The sequence below is a fragment of the Schistocerca serialis genome, chromosome 5 (assembly GCF_023864345.2).
Source record: "Schistocerca serialis cubense isolate TAMUIC-IGC-003099 chromosome 5, iqSchSeri2.2, whole genome shotgun sequence".
Taxonomy (NCBI): Eukaryota; Metazoa; Arthropoda; class Insecta; order Orthoptera; family Acrididae; genus Schistocerca; species Schistocerca serialis.
This window is the reverse complement of record NC_064642.1, coordinates 333,609,091-333,633,926: the sequence shown is the minus strand read 5'-3', so window position 1 is coordinate 333,633,926 and position 24,836 is coordinate 333,609,091.

The window sequence follows — 24,836 nt, the reverse complement described above, 5'->3', positions numbered from 1 at the left end:
ATGACCTCACTATGGCCCATAGTGCTCAGAGCCATTTGAACAATTTTTTGCTTTCGAAGAGAGCAACTCTGTCCAAACCCCTGTTTTCATGCGAGTTGGGCAACACCTCATGTGGCTCCACAAAGATGCTATCTTCAAAGGTTTTCGAGATGCAGGACTTGCAAGATCGCCTGATCTAAATGTATCCTACGTTTGGCTCTGAGGACATCTAGAGAACGCATTTTCCAGGGACCCGTTCGGTCTCTGCTTGATCTCTTGGAACACGTTGCTCAGACACCACCAGAATCGCTACAAGTAACTGTTGATCACATCGTTTTACGGATGCAGCACCTCGTCGACGTCTGTGGTGCTCAAATTTCTTAATTAAGTTAGTAATTAAGTTAACATTATGTCTTCCTCACTTTCTTGATCTTCTCTGCCAAACTCCCGTTCCTAGTCCGTTACACATGTAAACATTTCTATACACCTTTCTTGTATTCATAGCGCCATGTCTTCACCTGCTCACAAAAGCTAGAACTATTTTTTCTATCTTAAATCGGTTCCTCATTAACGCATTAGCATACCTACCAAGTCTCGGTGTTACGTGATAATTATACCTCACGGTGTACTTCTCTGAGTAGCTCCACTTTAAATACTTAATTAAAATGGTAAGACACGCAGAGCTTTCGTACACAATGTGAAACTGCTAGAAAAGATCTTCTTAGGCGTATCCTTCAACTCTGGCGTCACATCCGCTCCTTCTTGGGTCTTGGTGCGGGACAACCTTTGTACACACTTTTCTGTTCCTCAGAGCACTCTGGAGAATGTCTTCAACAATGAAGACCAGAAAATGAAAACGTTCTGAGAGTAAGTTTTTCAGAAAAGCATTTTCAGTGCTATTGTGATCTCGGTACTCTGTTGCAAGTCCCTACACTTGATCCAGATGCCAAACTATGGTAACAGCGTGTTAACCATGCGTTATATGGTCTTTGCGCCAAGAAGTGCTTTCTTGTGGAGTTCCAAGTAACATGTGTCACGGTCTCCCCGTTTAGCCCGCGGTGGTTTGAAGAGATACCACACAAGTTTCTTGTGACTGGGCAGAGCTTTTTGAGTTGCAAAAGAGATTTTTCAACTGTAGAGAAACAAAGAAAGGAGAGCAAGGGCCTTAACACGAAGATTTGCGCAAGATCGTTGAGTCCGTTAAAACTATGAACCAGATCCACGTAATTCCAGTGCATACAACTGTCTCCTCTGCCATCAAGGATGCTATTGAAACGTTGTTGTCAAAGCAGGTGCGTAAAATTTCTAAGTGTAGTGTGATGAAAGTGTCTCATACTCGTCCCTCTCAAATAGCTATTATAAATTCCTACTCTAAAATAGAAGAATGGAAACATAATGTATCTGAAAGAGGTAAGACAATGGCTCATGCATGCCATTTCGTACGTCATGTGACAACCCAGAAATGTTTATCAGCTGCAAAAGAGATAGATAGATCTGTTGCCGATGTTGCCATTTCATCCTCAACAGCACGTGTGATCCGACAATGGAGGGTAAGAAACAGAGGTCACTACCGAGAGATTCCTTCCCTTGAATTTAATTTTCTTGTTCTCCTGTAACGAATTTAAAAGATACGAGATTCTTTTGTGCTACAATTCTACTAGTTAAAATACTACTGATGTACTTCTGGACTTGTATCATTACAGATAAAACATAGTGCCATTGTATTAATGGCACTAGAAACAAAACGTTCTTATTGGCACTTCAGTCAGTTCCCTGCTATTACACTTACAACATTTTTAATAAGTTATTTATTTGCCAACATTTTTCATGTTTTGCAGTGATGAGATGGTCGTCGTAAGTCTGTCGTATCATACCTTCTCTATTTTTTGAACACAAATAAGTTACTTACAAAGAAAGATACCTTGCCTTTGGCGTCTTCTCACAAATATGAGATATGGCACTCAGAACCTCTACAGTTTTCGGTCTTCACTTGATTTAGGGATGTTCAATTGGTTAAGTCGCAAAACCTCATTTTCTCCGTTCGCTAGTGACAACACTAATAGATACTCTGCATTTAAGTCAGTTTATGGAAGCCATGCTAATGAACTAAAAGCAAAGGCTGTCACCTTAAAATATATTTAAACCTCAAAAATACGTTTTAATGAATGAATATTGATGTAGGTGCTGCTTACTGGGTATTTTTGTTGATTTCTCGTTTGCTTCTTTCCCGACTTTAGTGCAAAGCTTTCTTCCTCCCATACACGTTCGTTTGCGTGGCGCCTGTAGAGGATAAGACTTGGCATCTTATCAAAGTGAACAACGACCAGAGCTCGCCAAACTTGCTTAACAACAGCAAGTTCAGAAATCGTCCAGAGCAGCACACTCCAAGTAGAAAATACTCATGCAAAGCAGTTTTAGATAAAATGGGTTTGAGCAACTGAATTGTAAATCATTTCATGTCAGCTAAGCAAGCGTTGGAAAAATCTGACCTATTTGAAAGAGTCCTGGAAATTGACAGACAGTTTCTGATATTAGACCTGAGTTAGAGCACGGCTTTGACGACTCCTTGGTGGGGCAGAAATGCATCGGGCACAGGAGAAGGGCCCTCAATCACTTGGCCTCTCTGTCAATAGACAAGCAAGCCCTTCTGGCTGTGGGCACTATATGGGAAGTCACTCTGACAAAAGAAGCATAGTTTCGTGTTCCATGTGGGTGGATGAGGCGTGCTGGAAGGTAAGATACTTCTATAGGTGTCTGGGTAGCTGGTGACATGGAGGAGACATGCCAAGATGCAGTTACGCCCCTGCGCTTTGTCCAGTAATCAGTGCTTCTCGAACCGTCCTGCTTGGTGGTGCCTTGAGGGGGAGAGCCGAAGGCATAACTCGTCTTGGCAGACGCTCGGACACGTCTGGGGTTAAATAGTTGTAAGTAGTGGAAATAGAAGCACTCTTAGTAGTTCCAAAACAAGTCTAACAATAGGAAACTTTCTAAAATTGATTCAAATTCCCCAAAACCCGGCGACAAGACACTGGGCTGCGAAAAAATGCCGTATCTCTCTCTTGTAAACGTTTATGGAAATTTCACCTCGATTTCGTTAGGCGGGGAGAAGTCGTCCTTTATCTGCCCCATTGACTGGTCTCCGAAATGAGCTGAAAACAGTCTGTCGCCTGATTTGTGGATGATATTGTTGTTAGGCATGATTGGCTACGAAACTAAGTTACTGATTTTCTTACACAGAGCCTAGGTGGAGCCCTGTTAGTAAGTGGGAAATGGGCATTCTGTTCTGAAGTAGAAGGACGCTAGCATCGAGCACCGGAGGCAGCGGGCATAGGATTTTGATGTAAGCGGCGTTGCGATCACTGCTGGTGGACTTAGAGCAAATCAGCGCCTAATGGGTGACAGCGCTGACTTCCGAGACGGCCTCAGTTGTTCGCGCTGCTCAGCGAGTTGTATGTCAGTTTTGATGATGTTGTTGTTGTGGTCTTCAGTCCTGAGACTGGTTTGATGCAGCTCTCCATGCTACTCTATCCTGTGCAAGCTTTTTCATCTCCCAGTACCTACTGCAACCTACATCCTTCTGAATCTGCTTAGTGTATTCATCTCTTGGTCTCCCTCTACGATTTTTACCCTCCACGCTGCCCTCCAATACTAAATTGGTGATCCCTTGATGCCTCAGAACATGTCCTACCAACCGATCCCTTCTTCTGGTCTTTTGATGAGGCAATGTTCATTCTGAGTCGCAAGACCTTCGTCAGACTAATTTCGGTATTTTGATTAACTTCCTGTTGTTTCATCTGTGAATGAATTACGCACTAACTTGTCATTTCCCGAAAGTTATTTTTCATTAACTCCTCATAGAGTGTCGAAAGGGTGGCTTTTGATCCTCTTGGATGCTTGAGTAACCTTCACGTAGCCATAATATAACGTGCCAAGCAATTGTTTCTGGTTCTGTCAGATTACAAGAGCCTTCAATCCCGGTTATTAGAAAGGGTGGATTTTCATTTCTCTTGTCTCATCTGCATTCCCTGTACCCACAACCACGAGAGATTTTTTATGTTACATTAGCGCTCCCATAAGGAGTTTAATAATCATTTCACTCTGGTTTATTAGTCGATCAAAGAAAAATAAACTATTTTGTCACATATACCTCAGGAGATACATGAAATGACCAGAAGTAATACTAATCAATCGTTTCCTTTCTGTTGGTAGTATGTACCTCTTCGTCACCACTTGACTGGGTTCAACATTACGGCTCTTGCAATTTTATTTATGTTTGAACATCAGATCGGTTTCACTCCTCCAAGTCAAGAACACAGTAATGACATCTCTGTATAGTTTACTTCTATACAGGCTCCCTCCCATTTACCCATATTTTTACATATTACACTATGTGACCAAAAGTATGCGGACACCCACAAACACATATGTTTTTCACATTAGATGCATTGTGCTGCCACCTACTGCCAGGTACTCCATATCAGCGATTTCAGTAGTCATTAGACATCGTGAGAGTGTAGAATGGGGCGCTCCGCGGAACTCACGAACTTTGGACATGGTCAGGTGATTGGGTGTCACTTGTGTCATACGTCTGTACTCGAGATTTACACACTCCTAATCGTCCCTAGGTCCACTGTTTCCCACATCATAGTGAAGTAGAAACGTGGAGGGACTCGTACAGCACAAAAGCGTAAAGACCGACCTCGTCTGTTGACTGACAGAGACCGCCGACAGTTGAAGAGTGACGTATTGTGTAATAGGCATAGATCTATCCACAAGCTGCATCAGGATTCACTGCAAGTACTATGAAAGTGAGGCAGGAGGTGAGAAAACTTGGATATCATGATCGATCGACTGCTTATAAGCCACACATCACGCCGGTAAATTCCAAACGACGCTTCGCTTGGTGTAAGGGGCGTATAGATTGGACGATTGAAAAGTGGAAAAGCGTTGTGTGGGTTAACGAATCACGGTACACAATGTGGCGATCCGATGGCAGGGTGTGGGTTTGGCGAATGCCCGGTGAACGTCATCTGCCAGCGTGTGTAGTGCCAACAGTAAAATTCGGAGGCGGTGGTGTTATGGTGTGGCCATGTTTTACATGAAGGGAGCTTGCACCCCTTGTTGCTTTGCGTGCACTATCACAGTTCATTAATATGTTAAGCATCTTATTGCTCTCCACTGTTGAAGAGTAATTCGGGGTTGGCGACTGCATCTTTCAACACTATCTAGCACCTATTCATAATGCACGGCCTGTGGCGGAGTTGTTACACGACAATAGCATCCCTGTAATGAACTGACCTGCACAGAGTCCTGACTTGAATCCTAAAGAAAACCCTTGGGATGTTTTGGAACGCCGACTTCGTGCCAGGTCTCTCCAACCGACATCGATACCTTTCCTCAGTGCAGCACTCCGTGAAGAATGGGCTGCCATTCCCCAAGAAACCTTCCAGCAGCTGATTGAACGTATGCCTGGGAGAATGGAAGCTGTCATCAGGGCTAAGGGTGGGCCAACACTTTTGATCACGTATATTGAAAATAACTGTCAAATTGTTATTGACCTCACGATATACATTGGAATTAGTCGTTTAGTCGAGACACATAAATTACAGGAAGGCTGCACAGCATCCAAATCCAAATGATCTTTAGTTGTATCTCTATGGTAGATCAGTTTCCCCTTCCTGTGCTCATCTACACAGTGAAGCAGCTGTCTGCACTTACGTGCAAGTGTTCATCACCACGTAATGACGCCATGCAGTGCTGCAGATCGTAAAGCCGCAATATCAACGACTACTCCTTCATTTCAGCTTCATAAGAAGTCAACAGCTGCCACCCTAACATAAAAATTGTTAGCGGTTGATGAGTAGTCATTCTTCACATTTCCATCTTTTTAACAGAAGTATTTGAAGAATAAGTTGTACATAATAGCTTTCTTTTTCCTGTGTAATGTTGCTTCACTTTCTCTGCTTCTAATAACAAGTCTAAAGCCAATGAAAAACACCAGCTATCCAATGAAAAACACCAGCCATAGCAAGCTGCATTGAGCAATACAGTCAACATATGAGGGATTTAGTTTTACACGTGCCATTTCCGTGAATGTGATACAGAATTACAGGAATGGTGGATAAAGGTAACGTTACAATTTGAGAATGCCTGTCTATTGTAATAGGCTTATTTACTAGAAACTAGTCGTTACCCGCGGCTGCGCTCGCGAACCGTAGTTTTGTTGTGATGAGCCATCGTCAGTAAGTAAGCTATTGTACGTGTAGCTGCGGAAACTGCTCTCACGTGTGCACATGTTCAGGTAAAAATAGCTAATGACGTGGACGTGGCTTTAATGGCCCGGAGAACCTGTTCGGGATGTTCGGCCGATTGATGGAGGTCTTTTTGTTTGCCACCACTTCGGAGACTTGGGTGATGATGACGATAAAATGATGATGAGGACAACATACACATACTTCGTGAAGCAATGAAATTCCGACCAGGCAGGGTATTGAAACCGTGATCTCGTCTTCGAAAATCGTTCCGAAGAGGAATGGTGAAGATACTAAAATAAAATGCGGAATTCCCAAAATTATCGAGAACAGCGTTAAACTGACGGAGAAATAAAATAAATAAGTTTTAGTTCAGTGCAGTGCAGTTTTCATAGTATTTATACATGCAGTAATGGAAGCTGCCCTCACGTATCTGCCTTTTTACCCGCGGCTTGCATATCATAATTAAATGCAGTCTCACAAAAACTCTCCCATGTCCCATAGGTAAAGGCAGGGCGTCTCTCTGTTTGTCGTACAGCATTTTTAATGATGCCGTCTCTGTGAGTCCTCATTTGTCTCAGAAGCTGCAAGAGACGCGTGACGCTCAGAGACTAAAGTGCGGCTAGCTTGTGACTGACATTTATGTGAATGAATAGATTAAATACGTTGAGGATAGTATAAGCATTATGTTCATCACTTTGAATGGAATTACGCAGGACATACCAAAAGATAAAAGCGTTCCTTTAGGTATAAAGTTAAAAAGTCAAAGAGTAAACAGCTTCCTCAAATAGTAATTATTATTACATATTTTGCGTTATATTCTTCAAATCAATAAATATCATGTAGGCCTACTACACGCAGTCTGCAGTAGCCTGTGTTCTTCTTCGGCGTTCAAGCTATCTCCATACCAAATTACATCAAAATCTGTTCAGTTGCTTAGTCGTGAAAGCGTAACAGACAGTGTTACCTTGGTAATATTGAAATAAAGAGGGTTTATATTTCTACTTTTATCTCGTAAATTTCCAAGTTTTTGAGCTAACATTCGGAAAAGAAAGTCGAATGAAAACTAAAGAGTCTACAATATGGCAAGAACTTTAAAAAATTACAAACATTGTTTAAAACAGGGTAGCTGAAACTTTCTTGTGTGAGGGTTAGCCTCCTTGAATGGTCGTATGGTGTGATCAGCTGCAGAAAGTGTCCCAGCCAAGGAAGGACAGTTCATCACAAGCTCACCCTGCGTGCAGTCACCAACAAATCCGACATGGTTCGTGAGTCCACAGGTGAACCGGGAAATTACAGGTAACTCAATAATCATAACTTCACACATCGATTAAATTATGACGTTATCGACGTTATGGGCGTCAGTAGCTGCTGTTGTTTTAAATTAGTGGAGGACATGCCAGTTTTAACAAGGAGTGCGAATTGGGCACCTTGGGCATGTTGTACGCATACACAAAATTGACACAAAAATGTGTCTAGTTGGCCCTCTAATACTGCCAGCATATTAACAGATAAATAGTGCACTTCCATGTTTTTGCTTACAACTATCGACACAGTTATTTTTGGACTAGATTTCAGTAGCTAAAGAGTTCGACAGTTGAGCAAAGAACTGATAATGGACAACGCAGCGGGAATACGTCTTCTACATCTACATCCATAGTCCACAAGCTACTTTATCGTGTGTGATGGAGGGTACTTTGTACACAACTGCCACTTTGGCAGGTTTCTCTTTCAGTCACGAATGGTTCACGGGAAGAACGATTGTTGATAAGCCTCCGTGTGACCTCTAATCTCTCAAATTTTACCTTCACGGCCTTTTCGCGAGATACACGTATGAGGAAGCAATATATTTGGTGACTCATCTAGGATCGCGCGCTCTTGGAGCTTTCGTAATAAACCAAACCACTACTCAGAACGCCTCTCTTGCGCCACTTGCCACTGGAGTTGCCTGAGCATCTGGGTGAGGCCTTTGGGCTTAGTAAATTAACCTGCTCTTTTTTGGATCTTTTCTATTTCTTCTATCTGCCGTATCTGGCACGGATCGTGGGCTGATGAGAAATATTTAAATATTGGCCGAAAGAGGGTTTTGTAACCTACCTGCTTTGAAGGTGGACCACAACTCCTTATGATCCTTCCACTTAATCTCAGTCGGGTATCTGCCTCCCTTGCACTACGTTTTATGTGATCACTTTTTATCTATAGTGATTTATACTCCTAAAAGTTTTGTGGATGTGCTGCAGTCATATAATAATACAATAATGTGCCATTCTGCCTGTTTGTGCACAATCGTTGGATTGTTTTAGTTGAAGATCAATTGTTAAAACTACAAACAAGCGTCGAAGCCGTGCTGGTCTTTCTATATTTCCCTACGGTTTTCTGACATTGGGGCTTCTTTGAATGCGGCAGCATCATCGGCAAAAAGCCTCACGGAATTACCGAGATCATGCATTAGATCGTTTTAAATACTGTGGAAATTAATGGTCTCAAACGATCCCTGGGAGAGTTACTTTTACATCTGAAGATTTTTCTACCTTGAGATACAACATACTGAAAAAATGCGAAATTTGTTGTGGAGCATCCTGGAATATTCCCGCTTCAGCACCTATAGTGTTATGAAGTTCCGATAGGTGGAGGCGCTATATGTAGCCTTCAAAATGGCGTCTGTGACAGAGGTGCGTTTCAAGCAGAGAGCTGTCACTGAGCTTCAGTGGACTGAAAACAACAACCAAACTATTACCAAATACAGGTCTATTAAATCTTGACCATGGTTTCGACTGTGTTCTTCAGAAGGTTCAAAAATCGTTCAAATGGCTCTAAGCACTACGGGACATCTGAGGTCATCAGTCTCCGAGACTAACCTAAGGACAGCACAAAAATCCATGCCCGAGGCAGGATTCGAAGCTGCGACCGTACCAGCAGCGCGGTTCCGGACTGAAGCGCCTACAACCACTGGGCCACCGCGGCCTCTTCAGAAGGTATTGTATGTAGAATCACATTATCTGTTTCCAATATGGGATTGGTAGAGACCTATTACTTTTAAATCATGTATTTTATATGGTGATTAAGTGGATAACACATATATGTACTAGACAGTGCCAACGATGCGATTCTATGTACAATACTTTCTGAAGAATATAGTTTTAAAGCTGTCGAAACAATGGTCAAGGTTTGATAAACCTGTGTTTGGGAACCGGTTGGCTGCTGTTTCCGATGTATTGAAGCTCTTGCGTGCATAGTTGCTGAAGTGCAGCCATGTTCAAAATCTTTAGATGTTATTGAGTTTCTTATGGTAGAGAATCACAGACATTCAAAGGCGCTTGCAGAATGTCTACGGAGACTTGGAAATGAACAAAAGCAAGGTGAGTCATTGTACGAGGAGTCTGTTATTATCGCAACAAGGTCGCGCAATCCTGTGCGATATCCAGCGTGCTAGCTGTCTACACATGGTTGCGACTCCTGCAATGTTGGAACGTGCGGACACTCTTATTCGGGGTGAGTGACGGATCATAATCAAACACCTCGCTATGCAACCAGACCTCTCTGTTAGCAATGCTGTCACACCCGTCCACCTGTCCAGCTGTTGGGGGACACAAAGATGTGTGCCCATCAGGCACTCCATTTGTTTAGCCGAATGAAGAATACACTCCTCAGGAAGCAGTATGTGGATAATGTGAAACCTACTGATGCAGCGATGCAGCAAGACATTGGATCCTACATCGAACAGTGGAGAGGTACCGTGTGGGCACACAGGCTTTCCCACAAAGGTGGCGTAAGTCCGTCACATTGAACGGAGGTTACGAAGAAAAATTTGGATTTAGCAGCCAGAATGATGGGGAATAATATGGTGCATTGGAATCCTGGATAAAACCAACCTGCTTTCCAAAAAAAGTCTGCTGCATTACTAACTGAACGCCCCTCCTATATGCGCTGCGTTAATAACGAGTGTGGAGGAACGTACTCCTTAGTAATAATCTACTTTGCTTTACAGAATTCGCGACTGATAACGAGGAGGTGTTATGACGGGAAGAGTGGCAGCGGGTTATATGGACGGACGCCTTGAAGGGCCATACCGAGGGACAACCCTGGCGGCCATGCTGCGCCCGGCGCGACAAGCGCGCTACCTGTTTCCCTACTCCCAGATAGAGTCAATTAGGAGAAACTTGTGGCGCCGGCCGAGTTGTAAATTGAATCGCGCTACAAGATTAGCCCGAGCCACCACATAAATTATCGTCGTCCCGCTGGCCGCTTTCAAATAATAGGTTTATCTGATGGCATCTATTTCTATTGGGACCGCTGTAACATTTGTCTCTTGCTGGGTTTTATACGCGCCCAATAAGACCGCTGGTTTATGTCGGGGGTCCCATAAAACATAAGGCTAGCAGTGTTGTTGGCGGTAATGGCGGGGAGTTCGTGAGGGAGGTGGGGGAACTGGTCGCGGTCGGCTTTGAGAGCCGGGCGAGACAGCTGTGTGACCTTTCCTCCCTGAACGAGTGGGCCGCACAGCCAGTAATAAGACGCGGGATTATACGGCGGCAGCCTTCCGGGTACGCCCAAACTCTGCACACCTGTCGCTCCCCCGCCGCACTTCCTGCAACGCTTAGCTGTTTACCGTTGTCCGTATAGCCAGCAGGGCTGCTCTGTCAAACTACTACCTGTACCATCCACGTTTCGGCCCGAAGTTCTCGATTTAGTTTATCGTTTGCAAGTTTCTTTATTTCTGTATAACTGTTGCAACCTACGAGGGGCGTTCAGCAAGTTCAAAATGGTTCAAATGGCTCTGAGCACTATGCGACTCAACTTCTGAGGTCATCAGTCGCCTAGAACTTAGAACTAATTAAACCTAACTAACCTAAGGACATCACACACATCCATGCCCGAGGCAGGATTCGAACCTGCGACCATAGCGGTCACGCGGTTTCAGACTGAAGCGCCTTTAACCGCACGGCCACACCGGCCGGCCATTCAGCAAGTAATGCAAAATAGTTTAGTTTTCTGAATGTAGATACTAGAAGGTATCAGATAGATTATATAATGGTAAGACAGAGATTTAGGAACCAGGTTTTAAATTGTAAGACATTTCCAGGGGCAGATGTGGACTCTAACCACAATCTATCGGTTATGAAATGTAGATTAAAACTGAAGAAACTGCAAAAAGGTGGGAATTTAAGGAGATGGGACCTGGATAAACTGAAAGAACCTGAAGTTGTGCAGAGTTTCAGGGAGAGCATAAGGGAACAATTGACAGGAATGGGGGAACGAAATACAGTAGAAGAAGAATGGGTAACTTTGAGGTATGAAGTAATGAAGGCAGCAGAGGATCAAATAGGTAAAAAGATGAGGGCTAGTAGAAAACATTGGGTAACAGAAGAATTATTGAATTTAATTGATGAACGGAGAAAATATAAAAATGCACTAAATGAAGGCAGGCAAAAAGGAATACAAACTTCTCAAAAATGAGATCGACAGGAAGTGCAAAATGGCTAAGCAGGGATGGCTAGAGGACAAATGTAAGGATGTAGAGGCTTATCTCACTAGGGGTAAGATAGATACTGCCTACAGGAAAATTAAAGAGACCTTTGGAGAAAAGAGAATGACTTGTATGAATATCAAGAGCTCAGATGGAAACCCAGTTCTTAGCAAAGAAGGGAAAGCAGAAAGATGGAAGGCGTATACAGAGGGTGTATACAAGGGCGATATACTTGAAGACAATATTATGGAAATGGAAGAGGATGTAGATGAAGATGAAATGGGAGATACGATACTGCGTGAAGAGTTTGACAGAGCACTGAAAGACCTGAGTCGAAACAAGGACCCGGGAGTAGACAACATTCCATTAGAACTACTGACGGCCTTGGGAGAGCCAGTCCTGACAAAACTCTACCATCTGGAGAGCAAGATATATAAGACAGGTGAAATACCCTCAGACTTCAAGAAGAATATAATAATTTCAATCCCAAAGAAAGCAGGTGTTGACAGATGTGAAAATTACCGAACTATCAGTTTAATAAGTCACAGCTGCAAAATACTAACGCGAATTCTTTACAGGCGAATGGAAAAATTGATAGAAGCCGACCTCGGGGAAGATCAGTTTGGATTCCGTAGAAATGTTGGAACACGTGAGGCAATACTGACCCTACGACTTATCTTAGAAGAAAGATTAAGGAAAGGCAAACCCACGTTTCTAGCATTTGTAGAGTTAGAGAAAGCTTTTGACAATGTTGATTGGATTACTCTCTTTCAAATTCTAAAGGTGGCAGGGGTAAAATACAGGGAGCGAAAGGCTATTTACAATTTGTACAGAAACCAGATGGCAGTTATAAGAGTCGAGGGGTATGAAAGGGAAGCAGTGGTTGGGAAGGGAGTGAGACAGTGTTGTAGCCTATCCCCGATGTTATTCAATCTGTATATAGAGCAAGCGATAAAGGAAGCAAACGAAAAGTTCGGAGTAGGTATTAAAATCCATGGAGAAGAAATAAAAACTTTGAGGTTCCCCGATGACGTTGTAATTCTGTCAGAGACAGCAAAGGACTTGGAAGAGCAGTTGAACGGAATGGACAGTGTCTTGAAAGGAGCGTATAAGATGAACATCAACAAAAGCAAAACGAGGATAATGGAATGTAGTCGAATTAAGTCAGGTGATGCTGAGGGAATTAGATTAGGAAATGAGACACTTAAAGTACTAAAGGAGTTTTGCTATTTGAGGAGCAAAATAACTGATGATGGTCGAAGTAGAGAGGATATAAAATGTAGACTGGCAATGACAAGGGAAGCGTTTCTGAAGAAGAGAAATTTGTTAACATCGAGTATAGATTTAAGTGTCAGGAAGTCGTTTCTGAAAGTATTTGTATGGAATGTAGCCATGTATGGAAGTGAAACGTGGACGATAAATTATTTGGACAAGAAGAGAATAGAAGCTTTCGAAATGTGGTGCTACAGTATAGTGCTGAAGATTAGATGGGTAGATCACATAACGAATGAGGAGGTATTGAATAGAATTGGGGAGAAGAGGAGTTTGTGGCACAACTTGACTAGAAGAAGGGATCGGTTGGTAGGACGTGTTCTGAGGCATCAAGGGATCACCAATTTAGTACTGGAGGGCAGCGTGGAGGGTAAAAATCGTAGAGGGAGACCAAGAGATGAATACACTAAGCAGATTCAGAAGGATGTAGGCTGCAGTAGGTACTGGGAGATGATGAAGCTTGCACAGGATAGAGTAGCGTGGAGAGCTGCATCAAACCAGTCTCAGGACTGAAGACATCCCTGGTGTTGCAAAGCAACTGAAATTACACTGTCAGTGACAGAGGAAATGATCAAATATCTTTTCAAAATGTCTCTAATGTATAAGAAAAGTAGGTCTAATACATTTGTTTCTGATGTTCTTTAGTAACAATCAATTTACGGTTGCTCCTTGGTTTTACTGACCTGTTTAAAGATAATCAACAATTTAGTAAGAAATTCTAATTTTTAAAGGATTATATCTAAATGTACTTACGTAGATTTACATCTGCTATAAATGTTTGCAGCTAAACGTACATAAAAAATATTTGATGTGCCAAAATTGTCTACCTTAGCATCAGATCAGTTTTGGGATGTCAATTTTAGGTGCAATTCAAAGGTTCAGTTCCCATTTTCTTTTATGAAAGCATGTAGTATCAGTTTAACAAACCATGATATTTTAGGTGATAGTTGCGATTCTGAAGCTTCAGAAAATTATTTTAGAACTCGCAATTATTTAATAGTATGGCCATAATATTGGAAGGCAGAAAAAAGTCTTAACGTGACAACAATAGGGATACTTTTGTGAGGCTTGAAACACTTTTTAATTTTTACATTAAAGGCTGATTCGCATCGCACTTTGCACAGGCTTTGAACCGTGAAAATGATAAATGACCATCTACCATTCTGGCGTGTGCGAAATCAGCCTAAACACGCTGAACTAATGTACACTCTATTTACAATTACAACTTAATATTAGCTCCGATAACGCTGCTTCAATGTTTTAATAATTTTATGTCAGTAACCTGCGAGGACTCGGTGGTCTTCATAGTTTTTAATAGATTATTTTTAACGAATTTTAGTCCAGTTTCTGTATATGGGCAATGGCTTTCAAGCAAGGCCTAATGTTGCCAGTCTCTTCATAATTCTTTATGATTCTATCTATCCTGTCGTCCAGCTTCAAGTACTTCTTCTTCCTCTTCTTATCTTCAAGATTCATTTCCAATTTCATGTACATGCAGTTTGTGAGCTCTGCTTCCTTTTTCAAGCACTCCACCAAATAGTTGATTTTAGGGTGAGGGTTTCCAATAATACTATTTATTTTGTTGTGCCACCCTTCAACAGCATTCGTCGTTCGGTGCGTTTTTCCGTAACAGTCCCACATTTCTATGGCGATATCCTCATTCTCTAGCCAGTTATCCACAAAGTAGTCAAAAAATTGAGAGAACCTTCCGTTATCAGGAGCTTCTGCATGAATCTCAATCCATCCATAGCTTACGGCCTCCGGTTTTACAACTGCCAGCGCTGCACACATGCTGACGTGAAGTCTTAAATCCTCGTTCTAGCGGTACTCCTCAGTTAGACCGAGAACTCGAGTTCTTCTCCATAAACTCTTCTTCATATGGAAATAGAATCCATTTATTTCAGTTGTGGGAAAAACTTGACGAATGGCCGATATCGCAGCTGCCTCAAAGTCCATCTTGACTTGTTTAGGACACCACTCAGAGACTGCCTGTTTTATCAAACGAAACAGATGAACATATGTGTCTTTCTTCTTATTAGGGAGCAGTGCAAATACAGTAGGAAGAATGTTTGTTTCTTTAATCGGGCCTTGTAAGTCTACGTGTATGGTGTAGATTTGTGCAAACTGCTTGTTGCATCTCTTAAATGTTACATCCATAAAAAAATGGGAACATGTTTTTAAACTTTCTTTTCCTTTGCTTCCACTAAAAATCATTATTCTCACCTCCAATCTATCGTCTTCGAGAAGGAAACTACTGCCATCTCTCATTTTTAATAGATCGTCATGAAGATCAATTTCATAAGAGTTCTTAGGCTCTTGTTGGTTCCCCCACTCTTGACTCCATCGACGACGCACGGTTCTCTTCATAGATTCTGAATTAGGCATCACTGCAACAAAGTCATAAACTTTATTATGTAGATTTCCCATTTCATCTGCGTATATCTCCGATAACTGTGTAGTTTCTTCTCGAGACCATCTCTTCGCTCTTTCCACTTGCTTTCTCACTTTCAGAGCTGGATCGTCAGGTGGTCCACAGAGATGTTCTACTACGTTCAACACTTCTCCGTTCCTCGAAAGCAGCTTTCCCTTGCAATGATCCGCTTTTCGGCGTAAGCACATCCACGTAACAACGCCTTCTTTAGATTCCCTCTGTTTAAGATACGCGTAACCTTTGTAATGAGCAGGAGGCCTGCCCTTGTTCGTTGTAATAACTTCCATACTGATGGTCGCGTTAGGAGCTTCGAAAGCAAACTGGGCGGGTAGGTGAGCAGGTGGAGGAGGAGGGAGGGGGAGGGGAGACAAGGGACCGAACCCTTCGGAGCAGGTAAAACCGTGGCAAATGTCCGGTGTGGCAAATGTCCGGTGTGGCAGATGTCCGGACATCGAGAAAATACGAGTTACTCTGTATTATGTGCATTAAAAGCTGTATCTATCACGCCGGAAGAATTTACAGCTAGCTGGTGGCATTGAAATCTGCCACAAAAAACACTTCATAGTTGCGGTGATGCTGTCTGATTTGTAAGCAGTACAGATAGTACTGTGGCATCACGGTAGCCAGTGCCACGACAGTCCTCCATTGTTCGAGACAATACAGCAAGTGCATGTTCTACGGCACAACAACGCCGAAGTTAAATGTTATTTCTAAAAGCTGTTTCTGCAAAAGGACACTGTGGATTTCGCAGCAACGACCTGGTGGACAGGCTAGCAAAGGAGGAGATAATTTAAGGCTGTCAGGCGTGAGTATTATAAGGGTCCGAACTTAAAATTTGTTGCAACTTCGAAGGTATCGTTAAGAACCTAATGGGATAATGAATTGAGAGCTTTTAGTGCCTTAGGGATCCGTCATATAGCGAGCTACACTACTCTGCAAAACATAAGTACGAGATAAATAAAGCGACACAGCACATTAACTACTCGGTGGGGATGAATTAAAATATGGGATGTTTTGGTCTTGGAGTTTGGAGATCTCAAAAATAGTTAATTCCATCTTCTCCTAGGGTTCCGTTGTTTTTTAGTTGTTTTACAATTTCCTCTACCTTTGTAACTGTAGGTGGTTTATAATATTGATTTGATATTTTTTTCTGAAGTGTAATGTTTCTGTATGCTTTTTGTAGTTGAGTAGTTTAGCAAATTATTTTTAAAGAATTTTACAATTTTCTTTAGTATTTGTTTCTAGAGATCCATCTGTTCTCCGAAGCAGATATTTGAAGGTTGATAACCTTGTATATTTTCTCCGAATATTTTTTGGAAATTTCTCGTGTTATTTCTCTTGAGGTCTTGCTCGATTTAATTTAGTCTGCGTTTGTCTCATATCCTTTTCACTCTTCAAATATCTTTCGATGGTCGTTTCTGTACTTTGGAGTGATCCTGCCATGTCTCTGTTGTTCTGTTACTGCTAAACTTCTTCCATGCCTGGATCATACGTTCATTGGCCTGATCACAAGCCGCTTTCCGCCATCTACGTTAGCGTTTCATAGGAGGTTGAGCACAATTCTTTGCGTTATGAACAGCTTCCTGGTGTACGAGAAAAATTTGAAATCCTCACAGTACACCCCAGTGGCGCGTTTCACAAATGAAAACACAGAAAACGGCTGGATAAACAAAGGAAAACCTGCTGTGAGATGGAAACACCTACAATATTTGGAACAGAATTAGCAGTGCAGTCGTAGACAGCATTCTAGATTTAAATTCAATATTAGGAAGGATCTCCACAGGAACATACAAATCAGGAAACGAAAAATACACTCTAATTAACGCACACGCATCGACAAATGATCATGACAGAAAGAAACCGCAAGAAGTCGAAGACTTCTGGGAAGACATGGAAGAAATAACAAATAATGTACCAGAAAGACATGTTAAAATTGTATTAAAAGATGTCAGTGGATAACCAGGCAAAGAGAAGAAGTAGAAGCAAATCACAGATTCATACACAGCACAGAAATGGACGAACAAAAATGGGGAACATCCCATACAGTAATGTCGAAATGTTCACTAAAAATTATGTCAACGCAGTTTCAAAAGCCAAGATGAAAACTCACAACAGTAAGCAGAAAAACGTATGGGAAGAATTATAAATAGATCACGTAGCCATAACAAAGACAAATACTAGAAAAATTCTGAATTTGAGAATAAGCAAAGGATTCTTCGAATCTCTCCATCTTCTTGTACAAGTAAAGACTAGTCCAACACCAAGAAACAGAAAGACACCACAGAACAACATACAGAGTGATTCTTAATAGCCGGCCGGAGTAGCCGTACGATTCTAGGCGCTACAGTCTGGAGCCGCGAGACCGCTAGGGTCGCAGGTTCGAATCCTGCCTCGGGAATGGATGTGTGTGATGTCCCTAGGTTAGTTAGGTTTAAGTAGTTTTAAGTTCTAGGGAACTGATGACCTCAGAAGTTGAGTCCCATAGTGCTCAGAGCCATTTGAACCATTTTTGATTCTTAATAGCGTTTAAAAATTTTCGAAGATGTGGTAGATGACGCTGAGACAAGTATTCTATAATCAGACACATGGGGCCGCAAATGTCGGGAAATTCTCCAAAAGTGGATGAGAAATATAGAATATGTGACGTAACCAAATGACGTAGCTCTTAGCACGTGGAGCGTTTGGGCTTGGGCGTCAAGAGATGATTGAGTGATGCAATGCTTGCATTCGAGTAAACATTGCAAATTTCGAACACTTTTTGTACATGTGGCCTGTGATAAACAGTGAAGTTACAAAATCATTGTCCCTGCAGTGACGGAGGAAAGGCTGTTCTCATTTCGTGTTTCTTTCCTGGCGTCCTTTCTTGTTTTGTTTACAGACATTATTTAGGAAGGAAAACGTGGACCATTTACTGGTAACGATAGATTTCTGAAGCTTATACTCATTCACCTGTGACACTATAAGGTGAGTATTTGTTGCACTGCAGTTTGCAACAAACCAGCGGAGACAGACAGGCAATAAAATAAGATCTTACTTCAGTGTAAACACATAATTGGATAATAAAATAATAAATCGTCTCTCAATGTAAACACCCAATTGTGTAACTCAATAAGAAAAACTCTGCCTGCCAGATGCAAGACTCGAACCCGTAGCCCGACGCGCTGAAATCGTGCACGCGGACCTGCAACCACACCGACGCGAATTCTTGATTGGTATTGGGATGTTCAGATGTGACAGGCCGATACGCTGGCTGAACCACTGTATGTGCTGCGAGGTACGTCATCTGGTGGCGTCACATGTTCAACATTTCTCATTCACGTTTGAGATATTTCCCGAAATCTGCGGCCACATGTGTCTTACAGCTAATTATGTGTCTCAGCGTCATGTATGTCCCTTTGGAGATTTTCAAAGGTTAATAACAATCGCGAATTTGAAACTTAAATAAAAAGGAGTGAAACGACCAACAGTTACAACTTTTTCTACCTTGTATAAGACATTTCTATATTGTAATGGTACTGGCCAAAACCAGGACGCAGTGCCGTATCTAGAGCACCAACAGCAGCTGCCAGTGACATCCCCACAGAGCAAGCTTCTGCCGCGTGCTTGCTTCCCCACCGACCTGCTTCCACATGGCGACAGCCAGTAGTGTAGTTTCCTGGCTCCCGTTCGGACAACTTCGGCGTGGCAGAGGAATGGAGCAGTGCTACATCTTCCATGGGGTCAGTCGCAGACAGCCGCATCCAAGCCCCCAGTAGAGTCGAGTTAGTCATCGGCAAGGCAGTGATAAGTTACAGCTGTGCGCGTACACCGCCGGCATGTATGCTACGCATGTCGCTATGATGCGGGGACAACACGGACCGATGGGGAAGTGCACATATAACTGTCCAAGTCTAAGAGAATAATAAAGAACTGATATTTTCTCACTCAAGTCTCTCTTCAGACTGTTACCCATGCCTTCCTACGGCGCTTCATTCTGGAGTCACTCCTGTCTCCCTCAAAATCATACGAACACAGGACGCTATAGGCAGGAGCTGAGCGCCATTGACAAACATCAAGGTGGCTCCTACCACCCAGTATTTGTCACTACCCACCCACCAGCTAAATATTAAGCAGCAAGAGTACTCAACGATATACAGACACGTTAATCTTTGTATTCTAATTCTAGGTATACTGATGAAGTTTCTTCGGATTACCGTTCTCATAAAGTCAGTCTCAGAAGTGCTACTGGCGAAATTTTCCAGAATTAACAGTGAATAGAATAGAGATATCTGCTCAATACTGTCAACAGTGTCCAGTGAAAAGCAACGTGTTTCCCGCTTAGTCATAAACGTCTACGTTCAAAGTTTAAGAAAATGTAATCTGAGAAGAAAGAACAGGGAATATAAGAAATAGTGCACAGATTACTAAGCAAATAGGTACAAAGGTGGAAACGTTTCACTGTTTATGATGATTGTTTGCGATTTCAGGTCCCGTTATAACTGCCCTCACTTTTATAATGCCTGCAGATTTTCTCGGAACATTATTTTCAGACATATATCTTTGGTGGTTGGTGATCAAACAGCAGCTATCACCGTATCCTACACCTCTACTGCTATTGATTACAAAAGTAAATTAGTGAGAGCCACAAGAAACATCGTACTACCGTTCTTATTTAGAATATAAGTCAACAAACTGTGAGCCAGTTTTGAAACACACTCAAATCTTATGCGGACGACGGTGTGTTCATGAAAAATTAACTGTCGAGAAATTGTAGTGAAAGTCAGTCTTTCGTGTAAAACACTGCAGCTTGAGCTAAATTTAGATGGGTGCATATGAAGAGGAGAACCAGTTAGGTAGCTTCAGACTACACCGTATATGGTCTGAATCCATCACATCGCTTAGACGTCTAGACGTAACGTTAGAAGCAGTATAAAGAAGTGGGACGGATATACATAAGTAAAATATGTAAAACAGCTGCCGAATTGATGGTGTACAAGACGCTTGTCGTTTAGTGTCGTGGTAGGAACACTGAATGAGTATTCCGAAGGACTGGCGCTGAAATCCCAGCTAGTCCACCCAGATTTTTCTTTGTTTCCCTAAACTGCTTGAGGAAATCATCGAAATGGTTTCTTTGAAGAAAAAAAAAATAACTTTTGGTCCGTCTCTAGCGATTTCGTTGTCGACATGACTTTAAACGCTGATCTGTCGTTAGGTTACTTCGCAGAACCAGCCTTTGAGAGAAACTTTAACTGTTTTACTACGCTCACCATGATCTTATAGAAAAGAAAAAGCACCATGAGAAAGACGAAAATGTAAACGGAGGCACCCGGACTGTCATCCGACGTTCCAGTTCCAGTCGCGAGATTGGAAACACATTTAAAATGAGGCACGCATAATTGTGGAGACTGACAGGGTGCTGGTTCCACTTTCCTTCTTAACTTGCTTAACTGACTTTCCAGAGAAAATTGCCACCAGACACAGCGTGATGATAATTGAGTAGACGTTTAGATAGTATCACAAAGGTTTATTTAATTAATCTGCTGTTACCAGAACTGGTTCTGAGCACTATGGGACTTAACATCTGTGGTCATCAGTCCCCTAGAACTTAGAACTACTTAAACCTAACTAACCTAAGGACATCACACACATCCATGCCCGAGGCAGGATTCGAACCTGCGACTGTAGCGGTCGCGCGGTTCCAGTCTGTAGCGCCCAGAACCGCTCGGCCACTCCGGCCGGCTGTTACCAGAAGTAGATAAGAAAGTTCACTGACTGCATAAAAGTCTTGTGTAAAATGCCTTAGCTAACAATAGAACAAGAAGATGAAGTTTAGTAGACATACTCGTATTGACAAACTAACTGGGAAACTGAGTTCGGCATCCCGTGCATGCGGTAATATCTGCTGTTGTATTGACTCTATGCCACTTATTTTGTTTACTTTCTTTCCATTTACTTTAGTGTAACTATCTTCTGAAGTAATGGAGCAGATAAAAAGCTTACTAACCAAAATAAAACAAGTCAAAAATTGTTAACAGAAGGTATGAGTAATTTCTTACATCCATTCAATGTGATCCCTAGTGTCCGTTGCCCTTTGTTATTAATAAAGACACCGTTTCTGATAAGCTGTGGTTAACATGACCGACATGAAAAGTAGAAAAATAATATTCGTGCAAGCTTATTCTAGGCTAAGGTGATGATGCGTAAGTGTTTAATCAGCGGTCAACGGACATATATTCTCACATAATGAAAAGACAGTTTAAAAAAAGGAACCATATTATTCAGCACTTCCTCTAGTAAATGTGGTAAAGAAACTCAAATAAGTGCCAGCACCATGATACTAACGATTTTATTGCGTATAGGTTTTGCTTCTTACTGTTATTTTTGGGCACTCATAGAAAGTTTGAAGTTGGACACACTTGCAGATAGACGAAGCGCTAAACAGAAGGGGCTGCTCACTAAATTCCGAAATCCAATCTTCACCGAGGATGTAGAGCATATATTATTACCACCAACTTTCAAATCGAGGAATGATCATCATTCAAAGATAAGGGAAATAAGAGCTCGTACTGAGGCGTTCAGACAGTCGTTTTTCCGTCGTGCAGTCCGCGAGTGGAACAGAGGGGGGAAATATGACTTCGACGCGAATTGTGCCCTCCGCCACACACCGCTTGGTGGCTAGCGGAGAATATATGTAGATGTAGATGTAGATTAGTTTAGTCATGTAAATTTCTGCAAGCAGTTTAGACAAATAGTAGATATTTAGAGCAACAAAGAAAGTAGTATTTTCTTTTGCAAACCAACGGCCTTCCAAGCTAATTTTCTTGTGTTTACTTGCAGCTTTCGTGAGCACAAGTAGAACCGAGTGGTTTTGGGATTCGTAATTGTTAATACACGGTTACAAAACTGGTTTCCTAAATATGTTTGTCTCCGATATTGTCGCCATTATTTTAAAAATTCTTTGTCTTTATGTTATTAGGTATTTGCTACACATTACGTCCTAAAGGGATTCATACTGTGATATCTAGTGATGAGCTGCAGGAGGCTTGAACCGTTATTGAGACAATAAAATGGCCACCATCAAGAAAGACGCCTGGTTGCTGTTATTTCTGAAAACCTGTAGTTGATCATTATTTCTTCACGTTGAACATTGTACAATGAAGCTCAAGGTGCATGTCTCTTAGAAATGCTATCTCAAAACAATATTCTTCTATGGTCTCCCAAAAATACGTTTATTTTAACTACGATTTCATCTTCACACTTGAAATTTTAAATATTATATTAAAATGACAGACGGTCTGAGATCCGAAACTTTATACATTACCTCGTTTCACTGTAAAACTTTGAAATACCTACTTCATAAAGCGAATCTACGAAACTTAATGAAAGAATAAAAAGAACGAATGTGAAGAGCGCCATTGTCCCTGTATATAAAATGGGGTGCGCAATGTTTACTAGGTGTCGAAACCATGACAACATAAACGTTTATACAGGGAAGAGGTGAAATATGACCATGTCCGTGACTGCATTGATCAAATAACATTCCACATACTGAATAACTGACTGCAATGGAAAGTTTTAACATCTATTTAGTTACAGCTAAATTACTGATGGACCAGTTTGTTTTATCTAAAAATTGGCCTATGTAAGCCTCGATTCATTGACGTTGTTGTATTATGGAGCAGTACTTGTAATAACTCAGATGTAACCATTAACGATAAGAACCTCAAAAGCAATCAGTGAAAAAAGTAAACGTGTGACTATTCTTTCATTCCTTTTAATAGTTGTACCTATACGGCCGTGTGAGAATGGGTCCTGAGCAAAGTAGGAATAATGGTGTAGACTAGAGCGGATAAGTTGGCGTGGCAGGCGTAAGACTCCGCAACGCCTCTGTGATAATAATCAAGCTATGGCTACTCTGTTGCGCACGGAGTCAACGAAAGACTCTTTGCTGCCGTAGTATAGTTGTTGTCCTGGCACTAGCTGTTGTGCGTTGTAGTAAGAACAGTTGTACGTTACTTTCATACAAAACTTGGTGTAACCAAGTCGCTGCAAATGATGCCGAAGGCCTTGGTTCGACTTCAGGTACTTCCTCAGAGTTTTTCTGAGATAGGAGGGTCTGCAACTGGGTCCACTCAGTCTGATGAGGCCAGATGAGCAGCTCCTTGAATAAAGAAGTAGCGGGATTATCTGGATTCATCTGCTGGTATCAACGGTTGGAGGCATTGGGGACTTGTTCATCAGGTACCCACGATCGTGGTTGACTCCTCGTACAGCCTTCTAGGCAGCTCTCGACCATTGGGAACAAGACTAAGGCCTAATCCGTGAGTGTTATAGGTTTAGTTTAACTTTGCGTTACGAAAATAAGCTATAGCCGAAGAAAAAGAGCTTACGAAGTTTAACTTTACACCATTACGTTCTAGGATGTATTGTCAATCTTGAGATATACTAATAGACGACATCCTAACAAATCGTTTTCGTGTGCAGAAAATACAGGGTGATTCCGTGAAAATATTAAAAATTCCAGCGATGATGGAGAAGGACACATCAGCCCGTCTGAGCTAAGGGAACCTGGCGCGGTAAGGATTTAGTTGAAAGTTTCAAGTGAAATTTTCTGATATCTCTGACAGTGGAATACATGTACCTGTATTATTGTTGGTAGGAGTAGGTCTATAGTGCAGTCAGCTTACAAAGGTGGTAGGAAAGACCAAAACAAGAAAAATATCCAGTAAATGTGGTTTCTAAAATGCATGGCTTATGACCTATGAGCACTTGTTCGTCTTCGCTACTGCGAAACATATTTCTTCTGCTGGACAAGTACCCGTAGTTCTTTAGGTATGTATTTACTGGACTTTTTTTACCTCCTCCAAAAATGTGAAAACAAGACAGCTTGTAACAGCAGAAATGTATTTCACACTGTCGAAGATGAACAAGTGCTCATAGCTCTTAAGGTATGAATTTTAGAGCCCATGTTTGGAGCGCTGATACTGGCCCAGCAGAAATCGTTAGTGTCTAGTAATTATGGTAAATTCCCAATTAATCACAGTCCTAGTACTCATGCATGAATTGTCAATGTTGGCAGCATAATTCACACGCAGCCCAACGATCTGTCTAGGATGTCGCAGAGGACTTTTTCCCACTGACTGCAGTGGCACTTTTTACCGTCAGCTCTCTCTACATCAACGCCTAAAACTACACTGCTACTCGACAGTTCATATCCCAATGCTAGGCGGAGAGTTATCAAAACCATTTGCAGACTATTTCTCGACAGCTCCACTTTCGAATAGGAAGTGGCAAAAACGAACACATAAATCTTTCCATGCAAGTTATTATTTCTCTTCTTTCCTTGCGATAACAATTTCTCCCTATGTAGGTCGGAGTCAACAGAAGATTTTCGCATTCGGAGAAGAAAAATGTCGATTGAACTACTGTGAGAAGATCTTGCCACAATGAGAAACTC